Source organism: Equus przewalskii, chromosome 16, assembly GCF_037783145.1.
Source record: "Equus przewalskii isolate Varuska chromosome 16, EquPr2, whole genome shotgun sequence".
NCBI lineage: Eukaryota > Metazoa > Chordata > Mammalia > Perissodactyla > Equidae > Equus > Equus przewalskii.
Window position 1 is genome coordinate 78,286,495 of NC_091846.1, and position 23,399 is coordinate 78,309,893.

At 46.8% G+C, this 23,399-nt stretch overlaps 1 long non-coding RNA gene across 1 annotated transcript; it reads right to left on the minus strand.

Annotated features, from left to right (window-relative positions):
• Positions 1 to 16,689: 16,689 nt before the first annotated feature.
• Positions 16,690 to 22,109, minus strand: LOC103540904 (uncharacterized). Its single transcript, XR_542342.2, has 3 exons — positions 21,971 to 22,109; positions 20,550 to 20,670; positions 16,690 to 17,373 (listed from the first exon to the last, which is right to left on the minus strand). It is a non-coding gene; the product is annotated as an uncharacterized lncRNA (long non-coding RNA).
• Positions 22,110 to 23,399: the final 1,290 nt, after the last annotated feature.

Below are 23,399 nucleotides of genomic sequence, written 5' to 3' on the forward strand. Positions count from 1 at the left end.
ATCCCGATTCGTTCTTGCTCTTCAAATAGATTTGTTCACCAGGGAGCAGTTGTTTCTCTGGTGAGGGTCTGTTTGCTGAAGGACAAATCCCACAGTAATGCCAGTTCACGCGTGAGGACACCAGGCGTCAGCCCCATTGGAAGGCTGGACTGGCTCTTTCTCGAGCCCATTCCAGTTTTGGCCTTTCTGTCGTGACCAGTGAGCTGTGATGGAGACACCTGTCTAATAGGAAGCAGACAGAACTCCCAGCTCACTGATGTGTTACCTTAGGGTCTCAATGGTGCCCATCAGACGGTGAGCATCGCAGGCCCAGCTGCCTCTGGTCCTGATCTGAACCAGCGGCCTTGAAGCCAGGGTCTCCTCCCCCAGCTGAAGTGTCCGGTCACAAGCTATTTTTATTGTCACCTTGGCTCCCCTTGCAGAGTCCTGTGTGCTCAGACACCCCGCTGGGGTCAGATAGGTGGGAGGGCGCCCATTGCCTGATAACTTAGATTTTCCTCAACTCTCACCATTGGCCAAAACCGGGGGTGAGCAGCTGCTTCACCGGAAGGATTAGCCACCACGAGGCCGACAATGTGGGGCTGGTTCCACACCCAGGCCTTGGCCTGAGGGGCAGCAGAGGGGAGGGCAGAGCGCATCCATGGACAGGGGCAGCTGCCCTTGGCCCCACCTTCACCCTTAAGCTGTCCCCCGGCTGGGCCTGACTGATCCCTACTCAGCGCAGCCCTGTCCCCTCCCACAGTGGGACTTGGGAGAGAACAACCTGGAGCCGTCAGGAAAGCCGTGATTGGAGGGCCTCTGGTTTGGTTCCCTTACGAGTGCTTCTTCCAGAATCTGGTTGGGCACCCCCCCCAGCCCCCCAGTTCTCCTATGATCCCCGGGCTCATGCACCCACGTTCTGTCCTTAGGGCTGCTCCCAGGGAAGAGCATCTGATGGCACGTGCAGGCCTGTGGGCTTCTGGGAGCCTCTCTTTGGTGCCCCAGCCTCTCGCCTGTGGGGACAGTTGTTCCTACGACGGATGGCTGCCGTCGGGGGCTCCTCTCTTCTCCCTCACATCCTCCCCCACTTCTGGGTTCCAAACTATTGAGGGGTGTGCTCAAGAGTCTGACAGATGAGACTGCGTTACTGGTCAAGCTGGTCTGAAGACCAGGGGTTGGACTCGAGCCCCAATCTAGGCTCCCTACGACATCCACTCCCCTCCCCGCATAGTGAGACCACCCGTGAGCCACACTCTGGACAACTGCAGTCAGCCGGGTGGGTTTCCTGATGAGGCACGAGTGAGTCTGTGTCTGAAGAGTGGCAGATCCCTCAGACCGAGGGAGTCTAGAACATCCATGATCTGGGAGTTCTTTCAACATTACTCCTCCTCTCATGGGAAAGAATGGCCTAGAGAGGAGAGAAAGCAGGAGTGCCCCAGTACCTCGTGAAGACAGTGGAATCTATTTTACAAGCTGTAGTAGGCTGAATAGTGTCACCCCAAGAGTCACGTTCCCCTGGAACCTCGGAATGTGCCCTTATTTGGAAACAGGGTCTCGGCAAAGGATCTTGAGATGAAATCACCCTGGATTAGGGTGGGCTCTAAATCCGGTGACCAGGGTCCTGGTAAGAGGAGGACACAGAGACACAGAGAGGAGGTGGCTGTGTGAAGATGGAGACAGAGGCTGGAGTGATGCGGCCACAAGCCCAGGAGCCCTGGGGCACTAGAGGCTGAGGAGGGAGGGAGGAGCCTCGCCTGGTGCCTTTGGAGGGAGTGCTGTGCCCGCTAACCCCTTGGTCTCAGGCTTCCGACCTCCAGGACTGTAGGAGACGAAAGTGCTGCTGTTCTGAGCTGCACTGTGCGTGGCGCTTTGTTATGACTACCTTAGGAAACTAATGCACAAGCCAAGACAGAAGTAAGGAGAAAGAGAGAGAGAGGGAGACGGAGAGAGAGAGAAGGAGGGAGAGAAACTGCTCAAATGCTTTCCCCGGAGGTTGGGGTGTTGGGCTGTGGCGCTGGGTGGGGGGGCCCCCGGGCTGGTCCCCGCTCAGCCTGAGGCCACCTCCTCAGTGGGCAGAGAAGAGGGAGGGGGCACCCCACACGCAGCTGCCTGAGGTGAGGGTCCTCATTAACCAGCCTGCAGGGTGCACTGAGCTCTCAGAATTGCTTCCAACAATCTGTTCCCCGAAACCGCTTTTCGTGTGAATAGTGAGTCATAACATCGAGTCACGATTCTTATTAAAACTATGATAGCTGATTCCAAAACATTTGAAAGTGTACACATCCCGCCTGGGAGTTGATTTAGGCCTTTTTTCCACTGTAGGAATCTAGCTGCAGTACTATGTTATTGGCATTCTGGAGAGGATTTATTTTGGTAGGGAAAAGGAAAAAGAAAAACTCAGGTGGAACAACTTTTCACAGGAGGCGTTTCTGTTTTCCTTCAGATCTGCCCCTTGCCCTCACCTGCAGGCAGCGAGACGCCAGCGAAGGGCTGGTTGTGCAGGAGGAAGGGAGCGTTGGCCGTAAGACGGGGGCCCAAGGAATGGAGAGGAGCCGAGTGGTAAAGGGACAGCCCAGCACCCAGGAATAGGTTTCAGGAATTTTAAAATAATTTAAGCTGTGATTTGTTAATATCCAGTGGCATTTGCATATGATTGAAGCTGTTCATGAAAGATACCAGAAATGTTAATATTTGATTACAAAATCACTCATGTGGGTCTATTTCATGTCAATTCTCATAAATAAGCTTGTATTTATCTATTTACTACTCTCTCTCCCCCATCCCACCTCAAGAACGGGACACTGGATCCCTCTTTCTCCTGGATCATCTTCTCTCCTGGATCACCTTCTCTCCTGGATCACCCTCTCTCCTGGATCACCCTCTCTCCTGGATCACCCTCTCTCCTGGATCATCTTCTCTCCTGGATCACCCACTCTCCTGGATCACCCTCTCTCCTGGATCACCTTCTCTCCTGGATCACCTTCTCTCCTGGATCACCCTCTCTCCTGGATCACCCTCTCTCCTGGATCATCTTCTCTCCTGGATCACCCACTCTCCTGGATCACCCTCTCTCCTGGATCATCTTCTCTCCTGGATCACCCTCTCTCCTGGATCACTCTCTCTCCTGGATCACCCTCTCTCCTGGATTACCCTCTCTCCTGGATCACCCTCTCTCCTGGATCACCCTCTCTCCTGGATCACCTTCTCTCCTGGATCGCCCTCTCTCCTGGATCACCCTCTCTCCTGGATCACCTTCTCTCCTGGATCGCCCTCTCTCCTGGATCACCTTCTCTCCTGGATCGCCCTCTCTCCTGGATCACCTTCTCTCCTGGATCGCCCTCTCTCCTGGATCACCCTCTCTCCTGGATCGCCCTCTCTCCTGGATCGCCCTCTCTCCTGGATCACCTTCTCTCCTGGATCGCCCTCTCTCCTGGATCGCCCTCTCTCCTGGATCGCCCTCTCTCCTGGATCGCCCTTTCTCCTGGATTATCTTCTCTCCTGGATTAGCCCTCTCTCATGGATTAGTTTTCTCTTATCTCTAGCTCCTAACACTGTGCTAGACTGAAAGTAGGAAGAATGCGGAAAAAATCTGTTAGACTGAACTGAATAGGTGTGTAAAACCTAAATGTAACTCACGATTTTCAAAAATGATTTAGGGCTGGCCCTGTGGCGGAGTGGTTAAGTTCGCATGCTCCGCTGCAGGCGGCCCAGTGTTTCGTTGGTTGGAATCCTGGGCACGGACATGGCACTGCTCATCAGACCACGCTGAGGCAGCGTCCCACATCCCACAACTGGAAGGACCCACAACGAAGAATATACAACTATGTACCGGGGGGCTTTGGGGAGAAAAAGGAAAAAAATAAAATCTTAAAAAAAAATGACTTAACTCATGACTTTTAAAAAGTTATATAATGAAATAGCGAGGAATTGATTGAGGAACAATAAAGGACTCTGATAAAAGTTATTAAAGATACTAAGTTCTTTTATGTGTACATGCTAAAGTAGACTCCATAAGGGACAAGATAGATTTAGATTTAAGAAGGAATTTATTGCATAAATTATATTTAAAAGCAAACAACAAACTGGAAGGATAATTTAATGACAAAGACAATACAATTAATAGATAAAGATCAATAGAAAAAGACACATGTTCCAGGGAAAAAATGAGCAAAGAACATGATAGACAATACACAAAGAATATACAGAAATAAATACTCAATTAACCTACGGAAAAAAAGTTTATTCTCACAAATGATCAAATTAATGAAATTAAAATATTGTATCTCTCCCAACCAAATTAGCAAATATCAGGTAATTACTAACACCTATTCTTTGCAAGGGCAGGATTTCCATGCTGGCAAGAATATACCCTTTTAGGAGACCAGTTTGGCCCTACTACTTAATAAAGTCTGTGATCCGTAACTTCCACTTTTCAGAACTTAGCCTAAGGAGTTATCGTCAATGTCTACATAGATTTATCTATTATTACTGTAATGTGAATATTTAATTTAGTAAAAAGTTGAAAATAACCTATGCGTTCTACTATAAGAGATTTTTAAGATAAATGATGGTACATCCATAAGATGAAACACTGTGTAACAATTGGAGAAACTCTATATTTTAATCATTCCAAGAAAAATTTATTGATATGGGAAAATATTTACAATACTGCATTAAATAAAAAAAGGCAGATTACAAATCTTCATATATAGTGTGATCTTATTTTTATATTAAAAAGTTCTGTACATCTAAGCCAGGGCAAAGACTCAAAGTATATACTCAAAATTAACCACTGTTGACAATGGTTGAGAGTTGAGTAGACAAGGTTATGAACGTTTTTATTTTATATTTGGGGTTACCTTTTTACTTAGAAGTAAACACTATTACTTACAATCAGATCAAAACTAATATTAAAAAATTAAGCTGCGATAGTGTAATAGTAAATGAAACGGTAAATACAGTTACTATTTAATGATACTTAGGGAGGTAACCGAGCTAATGCTGAGAATGTTCAAAACGTTTTATTGTTCACACACGAATCAGCGCCTGTTCTTTCCAAAGTCGCTCTACGGGGCAGTAGTCCCTCCGACGCCTCTCCCTCTTGCTGGACAGTGGCGTGGCTCTGGAACACCTTCACCATCCTTCCGGAAGCTCTCTGTGGAAGCCGTGCAGTCACCAGCTGATGTAGAGCTTTGTCATTTCAGGTAGTTCTGAAGAAGGATGATTTTCTTTGCTTAAGTTACGCAGGTGAGCTATTTGCTTCAAATTCTAACATAATCATGGATCAAACACTTAACTTTCTAAAACAGGGTCTCTCGACTATTTTTGGCCAGATTATGCCCCATTGGGGGCTGTCCTGTGTGCCGTAGGATGTCGAGCAGCATCCCTGGTCCCTACCCACTGGATATTAGTAGCACCCCACCCCAGTAGTGACAATGTGAATGTCTCTAGACAGTGCCAGATGTCTCTTGGGCACAAACTTGCCCCTGGTTGAGAACCACTGCTCTAAAAGAAGCATTGGTTTTTTTTTTTTAGGAAGATTAGCCCTGAGCTAACATCTGCCGCCAATCCTCCTCTTTTTGCTGAGGAAGACTGGCCCTGAGCTGACATCCGTGCCCATCTTCCTCTACTTTATATGTGGGACGCCTGCCACAGCATGGCTTGACAAGTGGTGCCACGTCTACACCTGGGATCTGAAGCAGCAAACCCCAGGCCACCGAAGCGGAACATGCACACTTAACTACTGCGGCACCGGACCAGCCCTGAAGCATTGTTTTTAATAAACAGAGAAGCAGAAGTACCCATTTCTTTACCTAATGTGCATCCATTTTCAAAATCGCTCCTAATTCTGTAACGCTTTTATCCATAGATACACGACACACAGAATATTACATATCTAGACTCAAATGGAGAATTACGCCACCTCATTGACCATGTATTAGTAAGAAGTAAATTCCAGCCGACAATGACAAAATCAAGTTACGATTATTTACTTCAGGTATTTAAAAAGCAAGATTTTTCTGGCAAAAAGTTTTCTAGCAAATTTAAAAACTCAGTAACATTCTATGAGCGGTGTTTTCATAAAGCCAAAACATCTCCTGTTCTTGGTTTTAACCTGAAAGGCAGCTGAAGCAGAGCGTTGCTTCTCTCAATTTAAAAAGAACGACTTAAAGGAGCGGCGTGGTGCACAGAAAGGATGTCTGCAGATGCTCCTCGCGTGCAAACACCACAGCGCAAGGAGGGGGCGCTTGAGAGATGTCACACTATTCCCTATAGCAAGTTGAGCACCTCTCTTTTTTTTTTTGGTGAGAAAGATTGGCCCTGAGCTAACATCTATTGCCAATCTTCTTCTTGTTTTTGTTTTCTTCTTCTCCCCATAGCCCCCCAGTACATAGTTGCATATTCCAGTTGTAGGTCCTTCTAGTTCTGCTATGTGGGACACCACCTCAGCGTGGCCTGACGAGCCATGCTAGGGCCTTGCCCAGGATCTGAACCCATGAGCTCTAGGCCTCTGAAGAGGAGTGTGTGACCTTAACCACTCGGCCACAGGGCTGGCCCAAGCACTTCTCTTTTTATTTCTTACCCAGCCAGGAAACTTCCTTACATGAACACGTGAGTTAGGAGTTTTACAAAAACCACCTCCCCACGGCAAGGCTTGCCCCATGCTGGGTCTCCCCCTGGGAACACGCTCCTCTGCAGGGTTACCATTTGCTCCGGTTTTGTCTTCTTGTTCTGTTATTTCACTGCGTTTGTAGGTTTAGCTGTTGCCAATTTAAAAGAAGATAACAAAGGCCTGTGCCCAGGTTGCAAACTCAAGTGGCTCTGGGGACAGAGAGATAAGGTCGGCTCAGGAGCAGGCCGCCAAGTCACCTGGAGAGAGCCGGGACGCGGGGCAGCTCTGGGTAACAGAATTGCCAGATAGTGCCATTTTTTCAAGACGAATCAGAAATCCACATCTTACGTGAACTCTTCCCATGTTTAAACATACCCAACAATTTAAAAGAGGTTAAAAACACTGTGCAGTTCAAATAGAACTTTTCCGTGGGCCTGACATAGCCTGCCTGCTGCGTGGCCCCATCTGCTCGTCAGGAAACCCACCTGCAGTTCATGTCTACACCTGTTCACAACCCTTCGGGTGAGAATGCTCAGCATTCAGACATGGCGAGCACCTTACCAAATCAGACCCGTGAAAACTCTGTAACTTCAGCCTCTCTCACGGGGCTGAGGCAGACCTCACTGTCCCGTCTTGCGGGAGAAACTCTTTGCATGGGTCCGTACCGTGACAGGACACCTGTGGAGTCTGATGGCTGCTCTCCAGCCTGCCTAAGAAGGAGTCACCCAGCAGCTGTGTGGGGCTCACACAAAGGCAGGCAGGCTTGAGCTGAATGTAAGTTTAGCACAGTCCGCCTGGCTCCACGACACAGCGAACGTCCAGGGCTCTCTGCACCCAGAGGCAGACAGGGTGTTTCCTGCCAGCACGTGCTATCTCCGTGTGACAGGAATGGAAGAAGAAGTTGAGGGCGGCCCGATAACAGGTGTGGAGCGAAGAAATGCTGCAGCCCAGAGGGGATGTCCGCAGGCCTGACGCTGGTGCACACCTGTTTGCTTCCTGAATTCCTTGGAGACGCCTTGTGAGGACAGCTACGACTTGTTAGCCAGTATTGACGTCCCTATTAAGTGATGCTTGAAACTCACGTTCAAATGTGAGATCTTCAGAGAAGGAAATGAGTACATCAAACCATCGACCACTTGGAGCTGAGATCCCTGACCTCAGATTGGAGTGTTTAGATCACATTGGCTGGTGAAGTGCCTCCATCTTCTGGCAAAAATCTGCTTCATTCTTTACGCTGAAATAATTTTTAACTGAAGTACGTAGTCCTAACCAGTTCTATTCAGTCATATTCATCTTAGCCTTGTGCACAAACGGTGGCACAAAAGCTCCCACAGAAAAGGGAATTTATAAAGCCTGCTCAACTTCTTGTCAAAAGTGACATATTATAGGCAATGTTGGCAAGATCCCATTAACTCTAACCGAACAAGAAACAAATTTGCTAGATATTCCGTAAATGCTTTCCTGACGGTAGTTGAACAATGTACTATCTCAGAGGAAGACGCGGAAGCCCGTACTTGTTGGATCTCAGTCTAACGGGGTTTTCTATTTACAGACATTAACTATGCGACTCCGTCAAAAAAAAACCACACTCAGTAAATTCTGCAGCTTTAAATATCCTATTTCCCCAGGGACTCAGATAGGCGCTTCCTGCCTCCTGAACACCAGCCCAAGACATTCACGAGAGAACATTCCTGTGACTTTATCTTGCTCCTATTTTTATTTCTGTATTACCAATAACTTGAGCTATAGTACAAAGTGGGTGGGGCGACAATGAAGACAGTGAGCTGGAACAGAAATACAGAATCAACATTTAGGTGAGGCTTGTCAGATGAAATTTTGTAGGGAAACTGATCAATTCTAGTCAAACAACTAGACATTTAAAAATAACCAGTTCATAATTCATTTCATTTTCAAATTTGCTGTTCAATACATTTTAACCTTTTAAAATATTTGGTTTGAATGATATAAACAAATGAATAAACATATCGCAGGAATGAAGTGGCATGAAGAAATCATCGTTTACAACCATCACGGTAGTCAAGCTAGCGGGTCAGCATGGTAAGTTACGGGATATTTACCTGGTCTCAAGGTGCATCTCCACAAAATAATTATTAATGACAAAGGATGAAAAGGCAACCTTGCAGCATCCAGATCCAGTGATCAACGTTAACACCACCAGCTATGGGACAGATGGACATCATGTGCCACCCGATAGAACAAGGACGCAGCACTTCTGTGATTTACCCAAGATGCTCAACCTAGGGTCTGGTCATAAGGAAGTGTGGGACAAGCCCCATTGTGGGGCATTCTACAAAGTGACCAGCCTGTAGTCTTCCCAAATGTCAAAGTCATGGGAATCAAAGAGAATGAAGAATCCAGACTGAAAAGATTAGAGAGGCACACAACTGGGTGCAAGTCTTGATCCTAGATTGGGTCCGCTCTTATAAACAAGGGTGAGGCAACTGATGGAAGAGATCTGAGGGTCTTGGGTGAAGGCTCAGCCGGAGCTCTTTGTACTATTCGTACAACTTTTCTATAAGCTTAAAATTTCTTCAAAGTAAAATTTAAAATAGCATTGGAACAAAGCAACGGCGATGGGGTCTGTGGCGGCACCATGGAGGAGAGATGGCGGTGTCTTAGACCAGGACTCATGTCTCGGCTCACAACTCACTAGCTGTGTGACTTTGGGCAAGTTACTTAACTCCTCTGAGACCCTCTCTAATCCCACACCTGTAAAGTAGGGATACCTTAGTATCCTCCCACAGGGTTTTAGGAGGATTAAATGTGCTAGCTCCTGTAAAAGCCTAGTTCAGTGGTTAACGCAGACAGCACTGAGTGAGCGATGGCTGTAATAAACAGCGTATTCGTTTCCTGGGGCTGCTCTGGCAAAGCGCAACTCGCTGAGTGGCTTACAACAGCAGAAATTCATTTTCTCTCAGTCTGGAGCCTAAAAGTCTGAGACGCAGGTGTGGGCAGGGCTAGATCCTTCCGAGGCTGTGAAGAGCATCTGCTCCAGGCTCTCCCCAGCTGATGGTGTGGCTGGTGACCCTGGGTGTTCCCTGGCTTGTAGACGCATCACCCCGATATGCCTCCATTTTCACATGGTGTTTGTTCTTCCTGTGTCTGTCTGTGTCCAAATGTCCCCTTTTTACAAGGACACCAGTCGTATGGGGTTAGTGCCCAGCCTACTCCAGTACGACCTCAACTTAACCAATTACGTCTGCAATGACCCTATTTCCAAATAAGGCCACTTTCTGATGTACTGGGGGGTTATGACTTCAACATATGGACTGGGGGGAGGGGACAACGCAATTCAACCCACAACAAATAGTAAGATTATTACAGCACGTAAGGGAAATTCATTCCTTCCTCCAGGGATCAGCAACTCCAAGAAGTTTTTGTAGTGGTGACAATTTGTCATTATCTGCTTGATTTCATAACAACATTTCTCAAATCACTCTAACAAGGCAGTCTGAACTTTCAACAAAACTAAGCAAAATTATTTGTGTTTCAGAGAAATTCGCACCATTCATGTGAGGTACCTGCCGACAGGAAACACTCCCGTGCACCATGAAAAATCCCACCAGATGTTTCTGCTCTAGAAACAGGTTTGCACTCCTGAGCGAGAAGACAAACACGAATAGTGGGGTCAAAATGGGCTCTTTCGGGCTCTCTCCTTGGAAAGGTTTGCTTCTGTCTAGTCCAGAGTGAGAACAAAGTCTAGATGGGGTTTGAAGGGCCAGGACAGCCACCGGGTCCTTGCAATCTGGACCATGTGTGTTCCTGGTGCACAGGGCCCTGGGCAGCTGCGTCCACCCGCAGTGAGTCCAGATGCTTGGTTTTCCCAGGGGTGATTGGATGTCTGGTTTGGCCAAGATCTGGAAACACTGCTGCATCTAAGAGATGCTCAGGCCTGGGAACAACCTCCTGAGCCAGACTTGTCAGTTTGCACACCCTGCAGGATGGACACAGCTTCAGCCTCCAAAAATGAAGGCACAGGACAGCTGTGGAGGACGCTGGGGCCGACTCCCCAGATGCATTTACCCACAAATGGGAGGTGTAAGCCAGTCCTTCTCAACCCTTCCTGGGAGCCTGTGTGCATGTGCGTGTGTGTGTGTGCGTGCATGTGAGTACTTGTGCGTTCCTATGACCTTTAATTTCAAGGTCATCAAAAAAAGACTACTCCATATCTACTTCTCTTCACTAGCCTGTTGACAATCCCTGACATTTTTGCCCAAAGTAATTTCTTTTCTAGGTTAAGCTTTCCCTCTGTTCCTGGAAAGGATTGCTCATCCACTCACTCATCAAATGTCGATTGAGATCTTCTCTATGCAAAGACTGTGGCTGTGACAAAGATGATTCAGTCGCAGACCCTGCTTTTAATGAGTCTATGATCTTGCAAAGAAAGTTACTCAAAAGACTATGAATACAAAGAAGAATTACAGTAAACTCCATAAGAGGAATGAAGCCTGTGTAACAAAAGTTTCATCTCCAAATATCATTGTTAATGATTTCTAATTTAATTCCACATTGTAGTCAGAGAACATACTCTGTAAGAGTTGAATCTTTTGAAATTTATTGAGACTTTATGTCCCAGCATGTGGCCTATCTTGGAGAACATTCCGTGTGTAATTAAAAACAACGTGCATTCTGCAGGAGTTGAGTTAGGGTTCTATAAATATCCTCTAGATCAAGCTGACTAGCGTTATTCAGATCTTCCACGTCCTCACTGACTATTTTTCTAATTGGTTTACCAGTTACTGAGAGAGGGGTGTTAAAATCTGCAACTGTGAATGTGAATTTGTCTACTTCTTTCTTGAGTTCTGTCAGGTTGGTTTCACATATTTGGAAACTCTTGTTATTAAACACATACATACTTGTGATTGTTATGTCTTCCTGATAAACTGATTCTTTTATCATTGTGGAATCTCTCCCTGTCTCTGGTGACACTGGAGGGTTTGCAGTCTCTTTTATCTGAATATAGACTCTCCGGATTTCCAACACTATTTGCATGGTCTGTTTTCTTCTGTCTTGTTACTTTCACCCTGTTCTCATCGCCATGTCTATGATGTATCTATTGTAGACAGCATGGAGTTGGCTCTTGCTTTTCTAAAAAAATGGAATCTAAACTCTCTGGAGTGTTTAGTCCATTTACGTTTAACGGAATTATTGATATGATAGGATTTGGGTCTACCGCTTTGCTATTTATTTTCTGTTTTTCACACGTGTATTCCTCTGTTCCTCGTTTCTTGTTTTCTTTTGGAGTAACTGGGCATTTTTTAGAATTCCCTTTTAATTTCTCTTTTGAATTTTCAGCTAAGGTCCTTGTGAGTTTTTAAACGATTCCTGTAAAGTTAGTAATGTATGTATTCTTAATTTCCCCGTCTACTTGGAGTTAACCTTGTGCCGCTTTCTGTGAAGCCTAAGAGGTTTGCAGCCGTATGTTTTCACTAAGCACCCCTTGCTCTTTATGCTGTAGTCGTTGTATGCATCACACCTGTGAATGTTGTGAATCCACAATAAAATGTGATTTTTGCTTTAAATTGTCACATGTACTTTGAATAGATTAAGGAGAAAGTAGTCACCGTTTCTTAGTTACCATTTCTAGTGCCCTTGGTTCCTTCTGGAATCATTTCCTTTCTGCTTGAAGAACTTCCTTTAGCACAGACATGCTGGGGATGAATTCTTTCAGCTTTCCTTCATCTAAAACTGTCTTTATTTGATCTCTATTTTGTTTTTTGCTTGGTATCCAATTTTTTTTTCTTGAGGTCACATTCGTTTATAGCATTATATAAATTTAAGGTGTACACCATTATATTTCAACTTCTGTATAGGCCACATCGTATTCACCACCAAAAGTCTAGTTTCCATCTGTTACAGCACAAAATCTCTCTTTACCCCTTTCACGCCCTCCCCTCCCATTTTGCTCCCATTTTTAAAAGATATTTCTCCCGTATATAGAATTTTGTGTTGATAGTTATTTTTTTTTCCTTTCAGCACTTTAAAGATGTTATTTAATTGTCTTCTGACCCCAATTTTTTTCTGACGAGAAGTTGGCAGTCATTCACATCCTTGACTATTGTGTCTAATGTCTCTTTTTTGCTGGCTGCTTTAAGATTTTCTCTACCTCTGATTTTTAGTGGCTTCACTATGAGCGCTGGGTGTGGTTTTCTTTGTGTTTTTCCTGTTTACTGAGCTGCTTGGATGTGTAGGTTGATTTTTTTCACTAAATTTGGGAATCTTCATCTATTATTTTTTCAAATGTTTTTCACGCCCCATTTCTCTCTCCTTTCCTTCTGGGGCATCAGTTACACACGTTAGAACACTTGACACTGTCCAAGACGTCACCGATGCTCATTTCCTTCAGCCTATTTTTCTGTCTGTGCTTCAGATTGGCTAAGTTCCACTGGTCTGTGTTCAAGTTTTGGACCTTTTCTTCTGCCATCTACAATCTACTGTGAAGCCCCTCCAGTGAATTTCTTATTTTAGACATTGTTCTAGAATTTTCATTTGGTTCGTTTTACAGTCTTAATTTCTTTCTTGAAATTTCTCATCTGTTCACTCCTGAGTCCAGCTTTTCCTTTAAGCCTTGATCGTATTTACAATACCTCTTTTAAAGTCTATTAATTCTAATGTCTTGGTCACCTCAGGGTCTGTTACTCTTGACTACTTCTTTTCTTGAGTCTGGGTTAAGGTTTCCCGCTTCTTAACACTGTTTTAATTTTTTGTTACGTGCTGGACATTGATACATTTTAGGGAGTCTAAATTATGTTGCTTGCCTATAAAGGGTGTTGAATTTAGTTTTGGTTTGCAGTTAAGTAACCGGAAATCATCTTGATCCTCTAAGGTTTGGTTTCATTATTTGTTAGAGTTGGTCTATTTTGGTTTTGTCCTATGTCTTAGAGTGTGAGCATTACGTTATGCCGTGGTCCTTAAACCTAAGGCTTGGTGGCTGAGAAGTTTTTTTATAAGTTCATAGCAGGACCCCACCCCAAATATTGTTTTAATATTATAACCAATACAGATTTTAAAGGTTTTAAAATTTCCCTAACTGTAAAAAGTAGCGAAGGTTGAGAGCCACTGATTTAAGAAAATAATGGTAATTCTATTCCCTTTAGGAATAACTGGCTCATGGTCAGGTGTGCCAAGGCCAATTTGCAGCCACGAGGGGATTGCTCAGAACGTCTGGGAAGTTTTCTTTGTCTCACCAGATGTGAATGAGGAATCATCGTGCCCTAATTATCCCTGGTGATCATCTTCTGGCCATGAGATAAACCATCCTTGAATGACCCTGACCTTATACATAGCGGAGGGAAGAGATAGCTCCATTAGGGTCTTCAGTGACCTCATGGAGCAGCTGAACCAATCTGAACTAAGTCTAGACTTCTTATGATTCAAGATAATAAATAGCCTAATTGCTGAAACCATTTTTAGTCAGGGTTTTCCATTATTAGTAGCCAAAGATACACCAACTGATAGAAAAAAAAAACTCTTCTTCATGGTAGAACCAACTCGGTCCCTGGCACAGTCCATGAAGCCTGATACAGTGAGAGAGGAGGACAAGAGAAGCAATTCAGTAATCGCAGAAAAAGGGTCAGGAGTGCTGGGGTACTGAGAGGCTGGGGAAGGTGTTGAAAGTTCCCCCTATTCACCCCTGGACCCTCAGTTCTTTGTTACTTATTGTTTGAGAATAAAGGTTAATGTATTTTCTTTTTTTTGGAGTTGGAATCTTCTTTTTCACCCTTTTGCTGTAAACAGTTCAAGAGAAAGTAGGCATTTTTCTGCCTTGTAAGATTTTGCGTCACACGATTTGGAATATGGCAGGATATAAACAAACTATTCTTGACCTCCCACTGTGCTGCCCGGTTTTCATTCTTTTTCCTACTAAAAGCCACAGGTGAACCACTTTGACCTAAAGACTGCATTATTTTCCTTGCTATGTAAGAAAAAACTCTGTTTTCGTCCTCTCCTCAGCTCTCTACTCTCAATACTTCCCTTCTGACACCAGATGTGTGGGTGTCTTTCCCATACTAAGATATTCTCCATCTCTCCCGCAGACACTAGCTGGGTGTCCTACAGTCTAACTCAATTCTGACACTATCTACCTGGAGTTGGATCTGATCCCCCAGGTTAAGGATTCAGTCCTACCAGACTGCCCCCACTTCAGCTGCAGAATTGATGAAACCATTGGCCGTTAGTGATTAACTCAACCTGGGAGGGCGGAGTTGAAAATTCCAGCCCTCTAATCACTTGGTTGGTTCCCCTGGTGACCAGCGCCCCCTGAGGTTGTCCAGGAGCCCCCACCAGCACTCATCTCATTAACACAAAAAGACACTGTCACTTAGGATATTCCAAGAGTTTTAGGAGTTGTGTGCCAGGAACCTGCGACAATGACCATCTATATATTCCTTACTAGAAATCATAATATTGCAGGATACTAAATGTATTTTCTGCCTTGTCTTTGAGTATGTGATTTGTAAGGTGAGTAAATCCACTATCACGTCTTATCTCTCACTTTACTCCATCCCTAACCTATTGAAAGTAACGTCCCCTCTCTCTTTCTTCCTCACTGGCATTCACATCTGGACCTCAAGAGGTGTGACTTCTGGTGTATCATGGAATTGAAACCACATTCCTTAAGACTACTAAAAACTTCTTAATTTACAAATCCAACTGAATTTTCCCACTCCTCATTCTACTTCAACTTTTCCCTGTGTTTACACTGTTAACCGCTCCTTTCTTGAAATCCTCTCGTCCCCCGACGGCTGTGGCATTCTTACTGTTTGCTCATCCCGTAGATGTCGGGGCTCCCCAGGGTTCTACCCGAAACACTTTTCTTTCCTTATTCTACACCTTCGATGAGCCTGTCTAACCAAGGGCTTGAAATACCACCTTTCCATCAAGGGGTCTCTAATTCCAATTTTCTAAACTCCCAGAGTGGTGTATCTTCCCTTGTTCATCCCGCAGGTACCTCAACAGAGTATGCCCCACACTGCATGTAGTGTGTTCAGTGTGGGACGTGTTATCTCTCCCCCACCCCGAATCTGTCCTTCCTCCCAAATTCCCTTTCATCCTACCTAGTTGCCCAAACCAGAAAATTCACAATTATACATTTCTACCTCCTCTACTCCCCAGACCCGTCTGTTCACTAGGCCTTTTGATTCTGCTTATTAATACTGTGATACATTTTACATCCTCGGTCGGGGCCACGTTGGGACTCAGGATGGGCTGGGGGAGAGGAGAGCCAAGCCTCAGGGAGTCAGTGTAGCAGGGAGGCTGACTCCATCCCCACTGACCAAGAGCATCAGGCCCAGGACTGAGAAGATAGCAAGTCTGCGCCCAGTCCAGGGACAATTTGTTGTCCGCGGCTGCGTTTCCTTTCCGAGGCTCAGAGGAAGCCTGGGGTTCTGCAGCCTTGAGGGTGTTGACACGGCGCTGAGGGTCCTGAGGAGCAGACCTGGGAAGGAATGTTTGCCTGGATGCTCACGTGGCAGAATCCACGTGCAGGATCAGAATCAACGAGAGCAGTGAGGTGCGGCTGGAAAAACAGCAAGGCGGGAGTGTCGGGCACCAATCAAAACGGGAGAAAAGGCGGCTGGGCGGCGGTCTTTCTCCAGTTTGCTTTTTAGCTTCGACACCCTTTCTCTCAATGAAGGCCACACGGGACTCAGTCTCAACAGGTAAGACAGCCCCTCCTCATCCCTCACCCCCACCCCCATCCTAACGAGACGGGTGACGCAGGGTAGGCATTCAGAGACTGCTGCACATGTGAATGAGAGTCACGTCCAGCCCTACCAACGTCTTCAGTAAAGTATTCCTCAGAATGTCTAGTTTCTAGAACTTTCTAGTAAAATATGAAGAAGAGACTGCAAAGAGGCACAGAGAGCTTTTCGGTTGATAAAAATACTAGATAATTGCAGCAGTGGTGACATGACTACACATCTGTCAAAGCTCATCAAGGTATATACTTAAAAATAGTATATGTCGGTAAATTATACATCAGTAGAACTGATCACACACACACACACATACACACACACATACACACACATACAAACACATATACACACACACACACAAACACACACACACATATATAAAAGAATAAGAGCCTGGTGTTTATTGTATTTGGGAACTAAAAAGAACTAAAAGTTAGAACACTTCTTTTAGTCGACATCATTAAAGAAGTGGAGCAGTGTCTTAATGGTTGTAAACAAACATGGCTGAGTTATCGAAATAAATATATGTAGCCATAAAAACTAAATCTTCGAATACACATACCTGATGCCACCTACTCCCTGTCATGTGCCTGCTCTTTATTCTCCATCCTAGCCACTGACTCAATCACTCACTGAGCCACCCAAACCATAACTGGGGTTCAAATTTCATCTTCTTTTTCTTCGACTCCACGTTCAATCAACAGCCAAGCTCTGACAATACTGCCCCCTCGAATGCTGACCGAGTCAGCCCCGTTCCATAGTCCCTGGTCTTGCTTCCCGCTCCTGCACTTCTGCAATGGTCTCAGATCGGCCGTCGGCTTCTTCATCTTGTTCCATCTTGTTCGCTGAGTGAAGCATCTGGAGTCCACATGCACACCTGGCCTCCGTGCTCTCAGTGACCAGGGCAGAGGTCATGTGAGGACACATGTTCGGCCTCTTCTTGTGGTTCCGGGCTCCTCGTCCAGACGCTTTCCTCCACCTGGAGAAATCCTGAGGCTTTGATCCCAGAATAGCCAGGCAGTTAGCTCTCCGTTGCTTTGTTTTCCTCCTCTGGAAAGTGGTCTGATGAGAATAAATAACAACAGTAAGAAGAACACTTGAGGATTTGTGGGAGGGATCTGTGAGTCTGTTTGTTCTGTCCCGGTGCCTGGGACCTCACGGGAGCTCACTAATGTGAGCCAGTGTTATTCCTTATGATTTCTTGCTTCATAATTTAAATTTCGGCAACAATAGGGACACTTGTTTGCTCCACACACGTGCACACATAGACACACACGCACACACACACACACACTCCAGGCTCTGCCTTTCCCAATTCTGTCCTTTGTCTAGATAGGGAGTTCCTCCCACACTTCTCCGGGCCCGGTCACTCGTTATGCCCCGGCTCAGGACTCTCTCCCCTACGAGGTGCTCCTTAGCCTCCATCCACACTGGGTGAGGAACTTGCTCTATCTCCAGAAACAACTCTGTCTGCCCCGCCGTGGCCCTCGCCACGCTCTATTAAAATGACCCATTCCGAGGGAATCCTGAGAAGTGGGAAGGGACCGTACGGCCAGACCCAGATGAAGCTGGGGGCACTGGACTGTCAGTTCTGCTGCGTCTCCTTTGCCATGAGGAGCCGCCCCACCTGTCTGGGGATCTGAGGCAGCTGCCTTGCCGGCTCTCTTGGGTCTCCTCAGCATGCCCACCACCCACCTTTCTTCTAAACCTATGACTCAAGTCCCCCAGGCCCCGAAGGGTGAGGTTCAGTGTGGCCCAAGAGGAGTGCCCTACCCCCCAAAGGAGCTGGGTGGTTTTCCTGATTTATACAGACAGAAATCCGGGGAATATGTGTGGGGATGGATATTAAGGGTGTGGGATGATGGTGGAAGGAACGCAATACTGAGTCAGGCTGAATTTACTGATATGGGGATTTATTGAATCTCTGCTCCATTGAGCGGAGATTGTGGTTCAACGTGTTAGTCTGAGAAGTTGGAAAGGGCTGTTTGGTGTGCTAGTTTGGCTAAAACATGAACCTAGCGCAGCCCGTATGAGATGAGATAAAGTAAAAATGCCAGAACTGCTCTGGGATGCTCTAGAAGGAGGTATCCAAAGGCTCAGGGAGACTGGAAGCTTTGAGTGGATGTGTCATGTGAGACCTGCGCACCCTGGGAGGTCCAGAGAACACACTTTTCAGGGGAACCCCAGCATCCTGGAAGAGCTGTGTGGGTGCGCCTCCTGAGGGCTGGATCTCACAGTGGGATCTGCTGCCACTGAACTGGGAAACCCAAATGCATGGGGGTCAGTGGATCTCGGGTGGCAGGGCATGTGGGGGCACCCAGCTGCCAACAGCAGGGTGGGCGTGGTCACGTAACGGACAGTAGAGTCAAAGTCGCCATCGGAATTGTCTGACTGGCGCAGCCCTACAGCTCTAGCTAGTTATTAGAGCGTTTCTAGAAGTGAAACAGATGGGAAACCTACTAAATTCTCACTTGACCTGTATAAACAGAAAAGTTGTAGGTCGAGTGAACAAAAGTCTAACTTGAGTCATAAAATCAGAATCACGGCCCCTCCATCAATTCTCAGGCTTGAGCCAGTTCACAGACCCGGGACCCCTGGAATGAAGGGGAGACTGGGTCCCTCTGAGAAAGGACCCCAGTACGCTGCCCAAAATTTATACTGTTCATCTTTCTCCCAGCCTTCTCCAAAGAGAACATGGCCTTTTACCAGGGTGACTGTGCCCTGGGGAAAGAGAAACAATCAGACATATTGGGGACCACTGGACACCGGCTCTGAACTGACGTTAATTCCAGGAGACCTCAAGTGTCACTGTGGCCACCAGTCAGAGCAGGGGCTTGTGGAGGTCAGGTGGTCAAGGAGTTCTAGCTCAGGTCCCTCTCACAGTGGGCTCGGTGGGTCCCCAGACCCATCCTGTGGTTCTCTCCCCGGTTCTAGGATACACAACTGGAATAGACAAGCTCAGCATCCGGCAGAGTCCTCAAGTGGGTGTGCCCAGAACACGGCAGCACGTATGGGGCAGAGGATAATCTGAAGAGCTATGATATTATTGAAAATGTTAAGAGCACAGGGTTCTGCAGCCGCTGAGTTTTACTTGTGGCTGGTGGCCCAGTTCTGAGCACTTGTCCTGGCTTTGGTTCTGCCTTGTCCGGTCTAATCTTGGTGTCATTGCTCAGCAAGGCCACATGCAATGGAAGCATCTACTGGGGCCTCAGGGGTACACGCCACCACGGTGGGGAGGCGGACTTTCTTTTCCTAAGCTGCAGTTGTCACAGCTGCTGCCCTTGTGCCCACGTCTTGGCTCACTACCCTCTCATTTATGTTGTAGGATTCTTCACCAAGCCCCCAGACCACCGCTGGTTAAATGAGGTCATCTGAGAACATTCGGTTCTCTCTCAGCATTTTGTTGAGAAAAGATTCTGAAGCTATGACTTCATTTGGGATTCCATTTTCGCTATTTACCAGCTCCCTCTGTCTTCACGTGGGGATGTCACCCCATATTTTTAGGACACAGTCTACATGACCATGACTCACCCGATTTTGAACTCACCCGGCTAAGACTGGGTTCTCTCGTTTCATCTTATTGCTTTACAAACAGTAAACAGAAATTTTATTTATTTATTTATCTTTTTAAGATTTTGTTTTTTTCCTTTTTCTCCCCAAAGCCCCCAGGTACATAGTTGTATATTCTTAGTTGTGGATCCTTCTAGTTGTGGCATGTGGGATGCTGCCTTAGCGTGGCTCGATGAGCGGTGCCATGTCTGCACCAAGGACTCAAACCAACGAAACACTGGGCCACCTGCAGCGGAGAGCGCGAACTTAACCACTCGGCCACGGGGCCAGCCCCAAGAGTAAACAGAAATTTTAAATGGAAAGCTGGCAACTTAAACAGTTTCTTTCTTCCTTTCTTGTGCCATAAAATGGAAACCACCACATTTTATCTCTTTACTTATTATGGACATTCTTTACCAATCATCTATAAACAGTTCTGCAACTTCATTATAAATCAAATATGGAATTAATGTTTATGGGGAAAAAATCACCCAGATGCTCTCAATTCTACCACCAAAACAGACAGCATCAGGCCAACTCCTGTATTATGAAAAACTGAAAATTGGAGTAGTACCTTGCCTAAGGTTACACAAAATGTGATACAACATCATTCATTTTTAAAGTGCTCAGTTTACATGGGAAAGAAGAAAAGACCACTGAGAAGTGAGAGGGGGAGCGAGAAGCACGACCTGAGCAGAGGTGAGCTCTGTGAGGACCGCAGACCCCGGCTGTCTCGCCGACATCAAGTTCCTGGCTGGCTCTCGGCACAGACACACAGCAGGTGCTCAGGAACCACTTGCTACATTGTTGCTTAATAAACAGACAAGAGAGAAATAGCTCAGTCACCACCCCAGCTGCTTGTGCTCATCCAGGAGTTGGCTCTAGGAAATAGAAAATCCTATCTGTTGTCCACCAGAAGAAGCCAATTCACAGTCCTAACTCGGTCACATAAAGGAGAAATGTAGGGGAGAAAATGCAAAGCTTGGCAAGATGAATCTGAAGCTCTTTATATATCTTCTCACCTTTGCTATTTAAAATAGGAGTTTCTAAAAAGTCTTTAGCTTTATCTCTCTGTCTTGAATAGAGTTGAAACCTCAAAATACATACAAGGTGGGGAAACTGTTGGATAAGGGCCCACCTTACTCCAGTGGGATCTCGTCTTCACTAATTACACCTGCAAAGTCAGGTCCCCGTCACAGGTGTGGGGGTTAGGATGTGACCATATCCTTTTGGGGGACACGATTCAGCCCCTAACGTACATCCCGGGGGGCTCCTTACCCCTCCCTTGGGTTGTGCAGGACCCCGGGGGCTCACAGCCTCTCCAGACCCCAGCCCCCACCAGCCTCTGGCTGTCTGCCCTCGTTCTGGTCACCATGGCACCTAGTCTGGCCAGCTAGCACAGCCCTGTGTGCCCATGGGTGCTGACCTCACTACCGTGTATCTGTGGGTGTCTCCCCTCGAGGCAGCCCCTGCTCTCCCTTAGGACCAAGCTGGCTGCTGGTCCCTCTCAGTGCCCACTCTCGCCCGACTTCTGGAAACTTCCCCTTCCCACCCGGCCAGGTGTTGACCCAGGACCCCTCCTCCTTCGCAGTCTCCGGGGGCCTCCTGGGGCCCCGTCACGTAGGTCTCGTCTTCTCGGAAGATGAAATGTGTAGTGGCTCAGTGGACCTTTTTCATTTTCTTCAAGGCGGCTCCCCGGTCCCTCTCCTGAAAGCCGACTGTCGTCCCCCGCCCCCGAAGGCTGGCCACCCAGAGCGCAGGGTCCCCGCCCCGCAGCCCGCCTCGTCCTCACCCGCCGCACGCTCCATCCTTATAGCCTCCCTCTGGCCGGGCTGTGGAAAACAGCACGAAAAAGGAAAAAATGGGAAAGGGAGAGAAAATACACTGAGAACAAGAGACAGGAAGGAGTAGTCGAATAAAGGGTTACTCTTTTTAAGCAGAGGGGCGGAGGATAAATATCACGGAGAGAGGTGTCGGGGAGGAGCTTATGAAACCAGTTCTCCGGAAACAGGCGGTGTTATTAAAAATTCCTGCAAGGCCTTCTTGTTAAAAATAAACGTCTAACAATAAGTCAGTCACAAGAAGACAACTCCTGCAGGACCCCACTTACCGGAGGTCTAGAGTCGTCGGAGTCACAGGACGGAGCCCAGAAGGAGCTGCCGGGGTGTCCGCAGGGGCCCGGAGTCGTGTGTAACACGACAGAGCTTCAGCTGTGCAAGACGAGAAAGTTCTGCTGGTTGCACAGCAATGTGAATACATTTAACACTCCAAAACTGTACACTTAAAAAGGGTTAAGGTGGTCAACTTTATTATGCATATTTAACCACGATTGTAAAAATTTAAAAATAAAAATAAATAAACATGTAACATTTTCTTCAGTTTAACGTATAAACTGTTTGCCTTTCACCACTCTGTCCATCTCTCTAGTGTTCAGTCTTATTCAAGGTTCCTTTTCCTGTGGTGCATATTAGAAATTATCCTGGGCGTGTGGGCGGCCAAGAGATGGCAATCCTAATCCACATCGGGAGATCTGAAGAGCGGTGGGGAAAGAATGTTGAGGGAATCCAAAGGCCAGTCTGGACAGAGCATTTGGCAGCCAATTAGGGAAAGAGGTGGCCCTCTCAATTTGACTGGGGCCAGCGTGCAGAGTGGGGAGCCCCGGCGCGGGCAGTTTCCTCCAGAAGCTCCAGGAGGGGCCCCCTGATGGTGCCTTCCCACTCCTTCACGGGCATCGAGCGGTGAGGGCCGCGGAGAAAAAGCAAGTAGCAGCTTTAAGCCAGTGCCAACTCGTCCATGTGAAGGAGTGAACCGCTCATTTCTTCGCTTGAAACCTCTCACTGTTGTCAGCCCGTGTGGTTCCCTGAGCTTGAAGGTCTCTACCCTGTCCCAAGGGTTAGCAGGGGCTGGAGCTCAGTACTGACCCCGAGCTGCCGAGATGGTCACCAACGAACGGAAGCCAGAACCTAGACCTTGGAAAAACTGCACCAAGCCTGCATCAGGGCCTTTAACAGACGTGGTGCTGAGGAACCCACATTTATTCCAGAGACCCCTTGATTCCCCCACTGCAGGCAGACGGCTGCCCTTTCTGGGGAGCGGCTGTTTTGCAAGGACCATTATGGATGCAGAATAAGGGAGAATGCAGCCCCGGGCTCTGGTTCCACTGCTTCCCTCTCGGTCACTCTGCATTGTGCTCCAGAGGTGGCCCCGAGGGGTTTGGTCCCCGGAGCACCAAGATGGTTAAACGAGGAATGAGGTACAAAGATGTCCTGAAACAAAGGTGCAGTTACTACAGTTCTGTCCACTCACCAGACACAACTATTACAACTCTAACCTCTTTCTCACTCTTTCTACTAAACTATAATGTCAGCGTGTGACTACTATGAGCGAAGATGAGCTTTCGAGCTAGCAATCACGGATCTAATTTCATTTGATTCTGCCCTGCACTTACTGTTGATGGCCAATAGGGGGTGTCACTCAACAGTTTTTGCTATTCTGCTCTTGACGTCTCAACAAAAAATGTAAGATCTCGAATTTCAACT